The following is a 12,981-nucleotide window of genomic DNA, read 5'->3' as shown; positions in this document are numbered from 1 at the left end:
ATAATTTGGATAAATGTGAGGTTACTCACTTTGGTAGCAAAAACGGGAAGGCAGACTATTATCTGAATGGCCATAATTTAGGAGAGGGGAATGTGGAATGAGACCTGGATGTCCACGTACACCATTTGCTGAAGGTAAGCATGCAGGTGCAGCAAGCGATAAAGAAGGCAAATGATATGCTTGCGTTCATAATGAGATGATTCGAGTACAGGAGCAGGGCTGTCTTGCTGTAAATATGATGTGGAGATGCCAGCGTTGGACTGGGGTGAGCACAGTAAGAAGTCTTACAACACCAGGTTAAAGTCCAACAGATTTGTTTCAAATCACTAGCTTTCGGAGCACTTCTCCTTCCTCAGATGAATGAAGAGGTGGGCTCCAGAAGCTCATATATTGACAAAGTCAAAGATGCAAGACGATGCTTTGAATATGAGTCTTTGCAGGTAATTAAGCCTTTATAGGTCCAGACGGAACAACTGGAGAGAGGGATAATCACAGGTTAAAGAGGTGTGAATTGTCTCAAGCCAGGACAGTTGGTAGGATTTCGCAAACCCATCCAGATGGTGGGGGGGTGAATGTAATGCAACATGAATTCAAGGTCCCAGTTGAGGGCGTACTCATGTGTGCGGAACTTGGCTATAAGTTTCTGCTCGGCGATTCTGCGTTGTCGCGCATCCTGAGAGCCGCCTTGGAGAATGCTTACCCGGAGATCAGAGGCTGAATGCCCTTGACTGCTGAAGTGTTCCCCGACTGGAAGGGAACATTCCTGCCTGGCGATTGTTGCGCGATGTCCATTCATCCGTTGTCGCAGCGTCTGCATGGTCTCGCCAATGTACCATGCTTCGGGACATCCTTTCCTGCAGCGTATGAGGTAGACAACGTTGACCGAGTTGCACGAGTATGAACCACGCACCTGGTGGGCAGTGTTCTCACATGTAATAGTGGTATCCATATCGATGATCTGGCACGTCTTGCAGAGATTGCCATGGCAGGGTTGTGTGGTGGTGTGGTCGCTGTTCTGAAGGCTGGGTAGTTTGCTGCAAACAATGGCTTGCTTGAGGTTGATGGTTGTTTGAAGGCAAGTAGTGGGGGTATGGGGATGATCTTGGCAAGATGCTCGTGTTCATCAATGACGTGTTGAAGGCTGCGAAGAAGATGTCGTAGTTTCTCCGCTCCGGGGAAGTACTGGACGACGAAGATAACTCTGTCGGTTGTGTCCCGTGTTTGTCTTCTGAGGAGGTTGATGCGGTTTTTTGCTGTGGCGCGTTGGAACTGTCGATCGATGAGTCAAACGCCACATCCTGTTCATACGAGGGCATCTTTCAGTGTCTGTAGATGTCTGTTAGGCTCCTCCTCGTCTGAGCAGACCAAACCGTAGGTAACCATTAGTGCCTGTATGTATAGATTAGTATTCAAGCATCCAGACACAGGTGGCGTGACGATCGGAGAAGGTCACTGGAAGACACCCACATGTGGGAGATGTATTCTCCTGGATAGCACAGAGAGACCGAAGCTGGACAGCAGTCACAGAGTGCAGTCACAGATCCAGCAGCTCCTGAGTCAACAGTAATTATAATAGTTAATCATAGTTGTTTGTATTTAGCCATCATATCAAACTGTAATCTTAGTAGACATCACAGAAAACTTTTCGTGTTTTAGTTCATTAATAAACAGTTTTGTCCATTTACACAGCCATATGTTCTCTGATCACTTCAACTACAATGACCTCACCATCCGAAAATACAGGGAACATTACACCATTCACCCCCACCGGGTCCAGGCCCACCTTTCCATCCTTCATCTTTCTAGTCTCCCTTGCCACCTCCTGCTTCGTAAATGGTGAGCCAACATCCCGCTCGCCTTCTCTCCATATTCATACACTGCCCCCTTGGCTCTCCTGAACTCTCCCACTGCCTTCCCCGTGGACACCAACCCAAACTTCTGCCGCTCCTTCAATAAGCCTGCCTCCGGGGCCTCCAAACATCTCCCATCTACCCGCAGGATCTCCTTCACCAGCCTTGCCATCTCTGTTTGCTCCATTCTCCTGTGCGTCCGAATCGATATCACAGCCAACAAGCTTTGGGTATATCAAGACCTGGGCGCGGAACTGGCAAAGAGGAGAGCCAGATTCCACCAGGGCAATGCTGCCCTCTTCAAGAAGGGAGTGAAGTTCTGGATGCTGTACCCGGCCCATCTTTGGGTGACCCACAATGGCTGTGAATACTACTTTGGAACACCGGAGGAGGCAATGGAGTTCTTGAGAGACAATGAATAGCAGGAGAGGGAGGAAATTGAACTTTGGAGGGAATTGAATGAGGTGTGAGTTCTCTCTGCCCCTCTTTTGCTGTATTGTGCTGGGTTCTTTTGTCTTGGGTGATGGCCAGGGGAGAACTTTTCTTTGAGGCTGTTTAGCTCTTTCATGGGATGCTTTGGTGGTAGGTCCGCGGATGGTGGAGGGTGAGTGCACCTTTTTTTCTTCTTAGAACATAGAACATTACAGCACAGTACAGGCCCTTCGGCCCTCGATGTTGCGCCGACCTATAAAACCACTCTAAATATATCTTTATAGTCTTATTGTTGTTTGCACAATGGTGGAGTGCAAGCGGGGCAACCGCTACCTACTCCTTGTCATTCAGCTACACGTACCCCCAAATGGCAGCCCTCACCCACTCGCACACCTCCTCTTCTGCTAACAATCCCATATATAATCTCCAGTGCGGGCATTGCCCCCCCCTCCCCCGCGTCCACTTGCAAGTCCATTCAGTGCAGCATGTGGTCAGAAACCACAATCGCCGAGTGCCCTGAGTCGACCCCCGCTTCCCACCCACCACAGTATGTCTTATCCACAACAAAGTAATCGATCCATGAATACACGCTGAGCACATGGGAGAAGTATGAAAATTCCTTCTCCCTCGGCCTCCCAAACCTCCACAGGTCCCCCCACAGTGCTCGCTTTAGCTCTTTCGCCATCGCAGAAACCTTCCCCAACCGCAGACTCGACCAGTCCAATCTCGGCTCAGGAATAAGCTACCCACTTATTTATTAGCATCTCCAGTGCGGCCCCCCCTTCCCCCAGTCCACTTGCAAGTCCACCCAGTGCAGCTGGTGATCCAACCTCAAAAAAAACCTGTCCAACCCATCGCGTCCTCAGCCTAATCTGATCCCTAATCTTCAAATGCGTTGCCTGTAGAAATGCCACATCCGCCTTTAAACTCCTCCTGAGCGCACACGCGCGACTGTTTGACTGGCCCATTCAGCTCCCGCACATTCCATGTGACCAGTTTGGTCGGGGGGGCACCCGCCCTCCCCTGCCAATTAACCATAACCCTTCTTGGGCCAGCCACCAGCTCGCATCCCTCAACCCGCCAGGCCCTCCCTCAGCCGTCCACAGTCACCAACTCTCTCGTTATTGCACTTCAATTGCCCCACCCCCATGAACAGTCCCCCCTCACCTAGACAAAACAACAATCCCACCCCCCTCTAAAACTCTAACCACCTAATCACCCCCCACTGCGCTCCTGTGAGCTAGCTCGTCCAGCTAGCCTGAGAACTCCTGCCCATGGCGCCAAACATCCTACCCCCCACTGATTCCCCTGCCCCTTGCTTGCACTCCATCATTGTGCAAACAACAGTGAGACAATAAGACGCACTGTTTTCCATTGGAATCGAATGTGTTCCATGTGACGCTGGTGCTAGCTCCTTAACAGTGGCAGAATCGGTCCAGGTTTGGCGCCAGTTTTGCTGTCGTGAAAGTCCATAAATACTGCGTTGGCCTTCTGCATGGGTTTCCTCCGATGCTGCGGTTTTCTCCCACAGGTACCGAATTATGTGCGTATTAGGTGAATTGGACATTCCGAATTCTCCCTCTGTGTACCCGAATAGGGCACCGCAGTGTGGCGACTGGGGGCTTTTCACAGTAACTTCATTGCAGTGTTAATGTAAGCCTACTTGTGACACTAATAAATATTGTTGTTATTATTATTATTAATCTCAGAAATGGAGCATCCTGCCCCTTGTCTCCTAGCTCCTAAACAATTTCCTACAGGTATAATACATTGTATCTGTATCCATGCGCTCCATGCTGGTGTTTAGAAGACACAAAAAAGGCAAAAATGCTTTTTTCAACTCTTCTTCTCGAGGAACAGCTACTACAGACATGAGACCCAACAATATGAGATGGCATCAAAGGGGTGACAGAGTGAAACATTTTCTGCAAAGCAATACAACTCTGCTTGCTATAAAATAGGATCCATCAACAAGCCACACAATGCAAGATTGCAATTTGAGCTGGCATAATAAATGACGTGAGAGCAAAGTGTGATGAGGTGCAAGTGAGCACCACATCAAATCCAATGTGTCACTGGAAACAGCGCTTTTGCATTGTGATTCAGTAAGCTACAAAGTCAATCGCTGCAACAAGGCTATGATTTAAACCGTATCATAATGCAGAACAAGGCAACAGCGCGGGTTCAATTCCTGCAACGGCCTGTACCAAACAGGCGCCAGAATGTGGCGACTAGGGGCTTTTCACAGCAACTTCTTTGAAGCTTATTTGTGACAATAAGCGATTATTATTAAATTCTTCCTGATGAAGAAATTGTCATTTCATCATGGAGTTACAATTAATTAAAGCAAATTACTGCGGATGCTGGAATCTGAAACCAAAGGGAAAATGCTGGAAAATCTCAGCAGGTTTGGCAGCATCTGTAGGGAGAGAAAAGAGCTAACGTTTCGAGTCCAGATGGCCCTTTCACAAAGCTATAAAACAGAGAAAGTAGGAAATATTTATACTGTGGAGTGAGAATGAAAGATGAGCCATAGCCACAGAAACCCAGGGAAACGGGGTGCTAATGGCCACAGAAACCACGGGGAAAGAGTACTAATGGCAGTTCCCAGAGAGGAAAAGATGTGAGAGGCCAAACAGCAGAGAAACTAACATTAGAGGGTTAACTGTGACAAATGTAGATATGTAAGGAGGGGAAGGGGGAAGCAAAGGGAGAAAGGGTAAGAAAAGGTGGATAAGATGGGGGGGGGGTGGGGGGGGGGGGGGTGTTAAATATATATAAAGAAAGACAAGAGAGAATGAAATGGTAAAAGACAATTAAAATGAAATGGGATGAAAACAAATGGGTCATGCAACCTCCAGGATTACAGGTACATCCAGGATATACAACATTCTTCCAACTGCTGCTCTCGCCGCATCCTGAAAGCCACACTCAGTGCCATGCACCGCCACATGAAGACACTCAACATCTCTCTCCAGCAGCACCATCTTACTCTCTCTCAAAGCTGTCCCTGTCCCCAGTTTCATTTAATTCTTGCATCACTCGATGCCTTAACAAGAAACTTTTCCTGTTCTTGCAGATGTTAAGGAATGCAAGTTTCAGCAACTCATCAATACCGCTGCCCATCCTAGGCCCTCCCCCAGGTCCCAATCCCTCATATCCCATTTCTCCCAGCCCTTGGCGCGCATTCACCATACCCTCCGACCTTCCCCTCTCTGAGGCTGAGCGTGCTGTTCTCAGCAAAGGACTCAGTTTTGTACCCATATGTCCCCACCACAATGAATTCCGGGCTCTACATGATGTTGAACTCTTCTTTCATCGCCTTCGTCTCCGTGCCCACTTCTTTGGGCAAGAATCCTCCCCCCCCGTTCCACTGATCCTTTCATGTGCCTCCAACATTCAGCCTCCAAGTGGACACCCCTGGCGGGACAATTACCTGCACTCGATCTTTTCATTGAGAACTGTCAATGGGACATTGGCCGTCTTAATTTTTCGGCCCCCCTCACCCATTCCAACCTCTCTCCTTCTGAACTTTCTGCTCTTCACTCCCTCAGGTCTAACCTCGACTTTGTCATCAAACAATTAAGTTGATCTTTTCTCTACACCTTGCTATAACTGTAACATAATATTCTGCAGTCACGCCTTCCTTCCTTATGTACAGTATGCATTGTTTATACAGCATGCAAGAAACAATACTTTTCACTGTATACTGATACATGTGACAATAATAAATCAAATCAAATCAAAATCAAACCTGCCGGCAAAGGGGATGCTATTGTCAGCTGGCATACTGACTTCCACCTCGCAGAGGCTGTGCGCCAACTCTCAGATACTTCCTTCTACCTCCCCCTGGACCATGACCAGACCACTGAACATCAAGTCATTATCTCCAACACCATTAACGACATCATTTCCTCCGGATGCCTTCCCCCTACGGCTTCCAACCTCATAGTCTCCCAACCCCGGACAGCCAGCTTTTACCTACTTCCCCAAATCCACAAAAAGGACTGTCCCGGCTGGCCCATTGTGTCAGCATGCTCCTGCCCCACCGAACCTATTTCCTCTTATCTTGACTCCATCCTCATTCCTCTGGTCCATTCCCTCCCCACCTACATCCAGGATTCCTCTGATGCAATGCGTCATAGTGACAGCTTCCAGGTCGCGGACCCTAACCGCATTCTATTCACCATGGATGTGCAATCTCTCTACACTTCCATCCCACACCAGGATGGCCTGAGAACTCTTCACTTCTTTCTCGAAAAGAGGCCTGGACAATTCCCATCCACCACCACCTCTCCTCCGCCTGGCTGAACCCGTTCTTATCCTTTAACTCATCCCATTTTCTCCAAATCAAAGGTGTAGCAATGGTAACCGCATGAGTCCCAGCTACGCTTGCCTTTTTATGGAGTATGTGGAACATTCCTTGTTCCAGGCCTATCCGGGTCCCTCCCACAACTCCTTTACTGATACATTGATGACTACTTTGGTGCCGCTTCATGCTCTCGCCCGGACCTGGAAATATTCATCAATTTCGCTTCCAGTTTCCACCCTCCATCACTTTCACCTGGTCCATCTCAGACACTTCCCTTTCCTTCTTTGATCTTTCTGTCTCCATTTCCGGCAATAGACTATCTACTAATATCCACTACAAGCCCACTGACTCCCACGTCTATCTGGACTACAGCTTTTCGCACCCTACACCCTGTAAGGACTCCATCCCTTTCTCTCAGCTCCTTCGCCTCCGTTGCATTTGTTCCCATGATGCCACCTTCCAAAATGGTGCTTAGAAAATGTGTTCCTTCTTCCTGAACCACGATTTCCCACCTACAGTTGTTGACAGGGCCCTCAACAGTGTGCGGACCATCTCCCGGTCCACTACCCTTGCCCCTGTCCTTCCCTCCCAGAACAAGGATGGAGTCCCCCGTGTTCTCACATTTCTCCCACCAGCCTCCATATGCAAAGCATAATCCTCCGCCATTTTCGCTAACTCCAGCGTGATGCCACCACCAAACACATCTTCCCTCCACTCCCTCTGTTAGCACTCCACAGAGACCGTTCCCTCCGAGATAATCTAGGCCACTCTTCCACCATACCCAACTCCTCTCCCATCGCCCATGGTACCTTCCCAAGCAATCGCAGAAGGTGTAACACCTGCCCCTTTACCTCGTCCATGCTTAACATCCCAGGCCCAAAACACTCATTCCAGTTTAAGTAACGTTTCAATTGCATTTCTTTCAATCTGGTCTATTGCATTCGCTGCTCTCAATCTATATCGGAGAGACCAAAGGCAGACTGGGTGATCGTTTTGCTGAGCACTTTCGGTTTGTGAGCATTCAGGACCCTGACCTTCCCATTGCTTGCCATTTTAATACAAGACTCTGCTCCCATGCCCACATGTCTGCTCTTGGCCTGCTGCAATGTTCGAGTGAAGCTCAACGCAAACTGGGGGAACAACATCTTATCTTCCGGTTAGGCACGCTACAGCCTTGCGGTCTCGACATTGAATTCAACAACTTCAGATGATTAGCTCTACCCCACCTCGGCCCATTTGTTTTCATCCCATTTCATTTTAACTATCTTTTACCATTTCTTTCTCTCTTGTCTTTCTTTGCATACATTTTGTTTTACCCTTTCTCGCCTTTGCTTCCTCCTCCCCCCCCCCCCCCCCGCCCCCCCCCCCCCCCCCCACCCCCCCACCCCCACATCTACATCTCTCACAGTTTACCCTCTGATGAAATGAAAATGAAATGAAAATCGCTTATTGTCACAAGTAGGCTTCAAATGAAGTTCCTGTGAAAAGCCCCTAGTCGCCATATTCCGGCACCTGTTCGGGGAGGCTGATGTCAGTTCCTCTGCTGTTTGGGCCTCTCACACCTTTTGTTTTCTCTGGGGACTGCCATTAGTACTCTTTCCTCGTGGTTTCTGTGGCTATTAGCACCCCGTTTTCCTGGGTTTCTGTGGCTATGGTTTATCTTTCATTCTCACTCCACAGTATAAATATTTCCCACTCTCTCTGTTTTTTAGCTTTGACAAACGGTCATTTGGACTTGAAACGTTAGCTCTTTTCTCTCCCTATAGATGCTCCCGGACCTGCTGAGATTTTCCAGCATTTTCTCTATGGAGTTACTATTCATCTCTATAATTTCATTTATTCTGCAGGTTAACACTTTAAATGAAAGGCGTGAACAACTTTGTTACAATTTCAAGCATAGGAATTTGATGTCAATGTGCAAACTGGTGTCACACGGAGTGATTTCAACCCCATAACCAGAGTATTCTGCATCGCTGCCCAGATCTCATGGTCCTGTCCCCGTCACCTCTTGCCAATCACTTCTTTCATTCATTCAGGGAATGTCTGTGTGGGCGTTGTGCTGGTTTCTTCTTGGTAGACGCCTGATGTGGGACATCTTTTAATGTGGGTATGCTGTTGCCGATCAGCACACACATGGTCCTTGATAGGAGGGTAGGTCCAGTTCTGTAGTAAGAGAAGCTCGACGACCGGGGATCTCCCTCCTGCTGCAACCTTCATCTATCATCACAGCGATTGATACCTTACGGGTATCTTCCCCCGATTCACCACTGAGGACTTGTTTTGGATTGCACTTTGTCTAGTTCCTCCCCTCCAACCTTACCATCATGGGTGATCCTGCCAGGAACTAAGGCTACCGATTGCATTGCTCTCGGGATCATCAGAATGTTCAACCCTCTCCACTATGGCAAGGTGACAATCCAAGGAAAGGAATCCCAATGAGTACTTCATCTTTGTCTTCACCAAGGAGAGGGATAATACAGACATTCCCCTTAAAAAGGAGTGTGAAATGTCAGATGCAATAAGCATAGCAAGAGAGGAAGTGCTGAAGGGGCTGGTATCCCTGAAAGTGGATTATCAGATGGATTGTATCCCAGGCTGTTGAAGGAAGCCAGATTGGAAATAACATGCTCTGAAGATCATTTTCCAATCCTCACTAAACACAGGTGAGGTACCAGAGGTTTGAAAGTCTGTGAACATTTTACCATCACTGAAAAAGGATGCAAGGGATCGGCCAGAAAACTATAGGCCTGTCAGTCTGGCTTCAGTGGTGGGAGAATTATTGAAAGCAATCCTGAGACACAGGATAAACTGACACTTAGAGATCAAGGATAATGATGGATGAATGTTTTTGCAAATGAAAAACAGTTTCCACTCGTGTTCCACGGGCTCATATAGGCCACAGTTGGAGTTTAGTGTACAGTTCCCGTCACCACATGACAGGAAAGACGCAATTGTTCTGGAGAGAGTGCAGTGGAGATTTACGTGAATGTTGCCAGGGCTTAAAAATTGCAGATCTGAGGAGAGATTGGATAGGCTAGAATAGTTTTCCTTAGAATGGAGGAGGCTAAGGGGTGACTTAATTGAGATGAATAAAATTATGAGGGGCTGAGGTAGGGTAGACAGGAAAGACTGGTTTCCCCTAGCTGAGGGGCCAATTACCAGGAGGCATAAATTTACAGTGATTGGTAGAAGGATTAGAGGGGATATGAGGAAAATCTTTTTCACCCATTGGGTGGTAGGTGTCTGGAATTCATTGTCATTGAGTTGGTCATTGAGACTAAAACTTTCAATTCATTTAAAAGGGTCCTGGACCTTCTCGGAGAATGTAGCATTATGGGGGAAGGGGAATCTTGGGAGTACTGAGTTTGGGGTAGAGCAGGTGTACGCAAGGAATAAGGGCAGGATTGTTGCCATGGAAATTGTGGTGAGCTTCACTGAACTTCTTCCAACTTTGAGAACATACACTGACTCTAAACTGTTAACATTGATGTTCTCTGCAGCTCCTCCCACTGCTGAGTGATGTTAATGACTGAAACCCTTGCTTCCATAACAATTAAATAATTCTGCTTTAATCACCTTTGAGTTGCCCCCCATTCTACATCTTTATGTATTCTTGATTTTTTTATTATGTGCGAGATATTAATCCCCTTGATTAATATTGAGATCCAGATCTCCTCATCTCTCCTTATTTTAGTGCTATGCATTATCTGAACTCTGCAATAGTAACTGTAGTTTAAACCCCCTCAAATTCTTTGACCTGCGAAGCTACTATTCACTTTGAAAGGGAAATAGCTTTTAGTAGGCTGTAACTGACAGGGTAATAGCTTCCAGACAGCCAGGTGTCTGAATTGTTTATTTTCATTTCTCATCATGGTTGAATGCATTTCAAGTACCTGCTTTAATGTTAACCGCAATGTTTATAAACATTTAGCTATGCTTGACAGGTCCTCGCCACATTCAAAGAAGTTAAGAAAAAGAGGGCGTGAAAGCACTTATCTCCGAGATGTTTATAAACATAGTGGTTAGCTTCGCAGCAGGACACTTGTGATACATTCATGTTCGAAGGGAGATAAAAATAAACAATCCAGACTCCTGGCTATCTGGAAGTGATTGCCCTGTCAGTTACAGCCTACTAAAAGCTATTTATCTTTCAAAGTGAATAGAAGCCTCACAAGCAAATGATAAAGTTTTGTGATGAGTTTTGGCTTTCTACAAAATAACAGCTTCTGGTTTCAACTCTTCCATCTGAGGCAGCAGGGGTAAGGGGCTGATAAGTGAAAAAGCAGTTATTTTTCACTGTTTCTGTCTGCACTGCTCATTAGCTTCCAGGCAGGGGTGACTGATGGGAGGGGGGTCTTTGATATGGAGATTTCCGATATGCGGGTAATTGATAAGGAGGTCTGATATGTGGATCTCTGGTGCGGAGGGGTGTAGGCGGTTCTCTGATGGTGGGTCTCTGAAAAGGGTGTCTCTGATATGGAAGCCTCTGATGGGGGGGTATTTGATATGGGGGTTTTATGGAGAGGTCTGATGGTGGGATCCTATGGGGGTCTGTGATATGAGCTCTCTAGTTTGGGAGTCTCTGAGATGGGGGTCTCTGATATCAGTGTCTCTGATGGGGATGTCTGTTGGGGGTCTGATAGAGGGGTATGATGGGTGGTCTCTGTTGGAGATCTGTTAAGGGTGTGATGCGGGGGGGGGGGGGTCTGGTGGAGAGTCTGAAGGCAGAGTTCTCTGTTGGGTGTCTGATGGGGGAGCTGGTTTGAGGTGTCGGGTCACCCTCATGTGTGCATTTTGTGGGAACCCATAATTCCCATGGTGGTGGGAGTTAGTATGGCCCTTCTTGTTAGCTGGAGGGGCAGGATTTGTGGTGCAGGGGGGAAGGGGGGCACGGTACTGGACCTCACTATCGGGAGGCCCGGTCAAAATGGTAGCTCGATATTGTGATAGGAGCAGCAGGGTGGCACAGTGATTAGCACTGCTGCCTCACAGTGCCAGAGACCTGCCTTCACTTCTGGCCTTGGGTGACTGTCTGTGTGGAGTTTGCACTTCTTCCCTGTGCCTGTGTTGGTTTCCTTCGAGTGTTCCGGTTTCCTCCCACAGTCCAAAGGTGTACAGGTTAGGTGGATTAGCCATGATAAATAACCCCTTAGTGTCCAAAGGTTACAGGATCTTCGGATAGGGTGGGGGACTGGGCCCAGGAAGAGTATTCTTTCATAAGCTCTGTGTAGAATCAATAGGCTGAATAGCCTCCTTCTGCAATGCAGAAATTCTATGATTCTATGATATTTCGAATGGAATCCTGTGAGCTTCCTGCCATGCATGCATTTGCACGGCAAGGCAAAGTGAATCACTCCTGGGTGCTGCTCCTAACGCCTGCACAGACCGGGAGCATTTCGACTCCAGTGGGAGAACTTAGTCTCCCAAAAGGAAATTCCTGCCCAATGGCGGATCGTTTTGTTTCGAATTCCACATTGCCATCTACCCCCAATGATGTTTGACTCCCTGGCCTATTGACTTCTTCCTTAAAAACGTTCAATGTTCCCATGTCCACCGCCTTCTCAGAGCCGCACAATCATTTGAGAGAACCCCTAATTTTAACTAGACCAGCCTGTCCAAGCTCCTCTTAGAAGACAACATGCTCATTCCAGGTAACAATCCAGCAAACATCTTCTGAACTTCCCTCAACACCAGTACATTCTTGCTTAAAAAAGGCTACTTTTGTGAGGGCCACGAAGAATCCAGCACGCGTTTGTAGAGTCAAACAGGAGGTAACTTTATTTACAACAATACGTACACGGCAGCAGTGGTTCACCACTTCTCCTTTCTCTAGCCGGCACCACGCTGGCCAGCTCTATTTATACAGCTGCAACTACTGGTGATTTCCCTGCCCCCCCCCCCTCATTGGGGAAGCTCATACTCCCCAGTGTCATGGGATAACCACAGACCCAGGCAGCGGGCGACCGAGGAGGTCGTCTGGCCGGACTGTCTGCCCTCTTCCGTGGCTTCATTCACGGCTGGATGTCCCTGGAGAGGGAGCATGCGGTGTCCACGGGCACACTCGAGGCCTTCCATGCTCGTTGGGTACCGCAGGGGTTGGATTGCTTTATCGACCCCAGGTTTCACATTTTGATTTAATGTTCTTAAGTTCTTTTTGGGCTGCGCTCCATTTGTTTTCAGGAGCAACCCCTTTTAATTTGTCCCACAGTTAATTCCTGTTCTTCTCTTTAGTTGATAAACCCTAAAATACATCATGGGATAACCAATTGTCCCCAGCCAATAGGATCCAGGCAGGTTATAACAGACACCAAATCTGCGCAGCATATGTCTTGTACAACGGAAGCATAACATCCGTACTTTTATGCTCAATTTCCCTCATTATGAAGG

This window comes from Scyliorhinus torazame, chromosome 18 (assembly GCF_047496885.1).
Source record: "Scyliorhinus torazame isolate Kashiwa2021f chromosome 18, sScyTor2.1, whole genome shotgun sequence".
NCBI lineage: Eukaryota > Metazoa > Chordata > Chondrichthyes > Carcharhiniformes > Scyliorhinidae > Scyliorhinus > Scyliorhinus torazame.
This window is presented reverse-complemented; position numbering follows the sequence as displayed.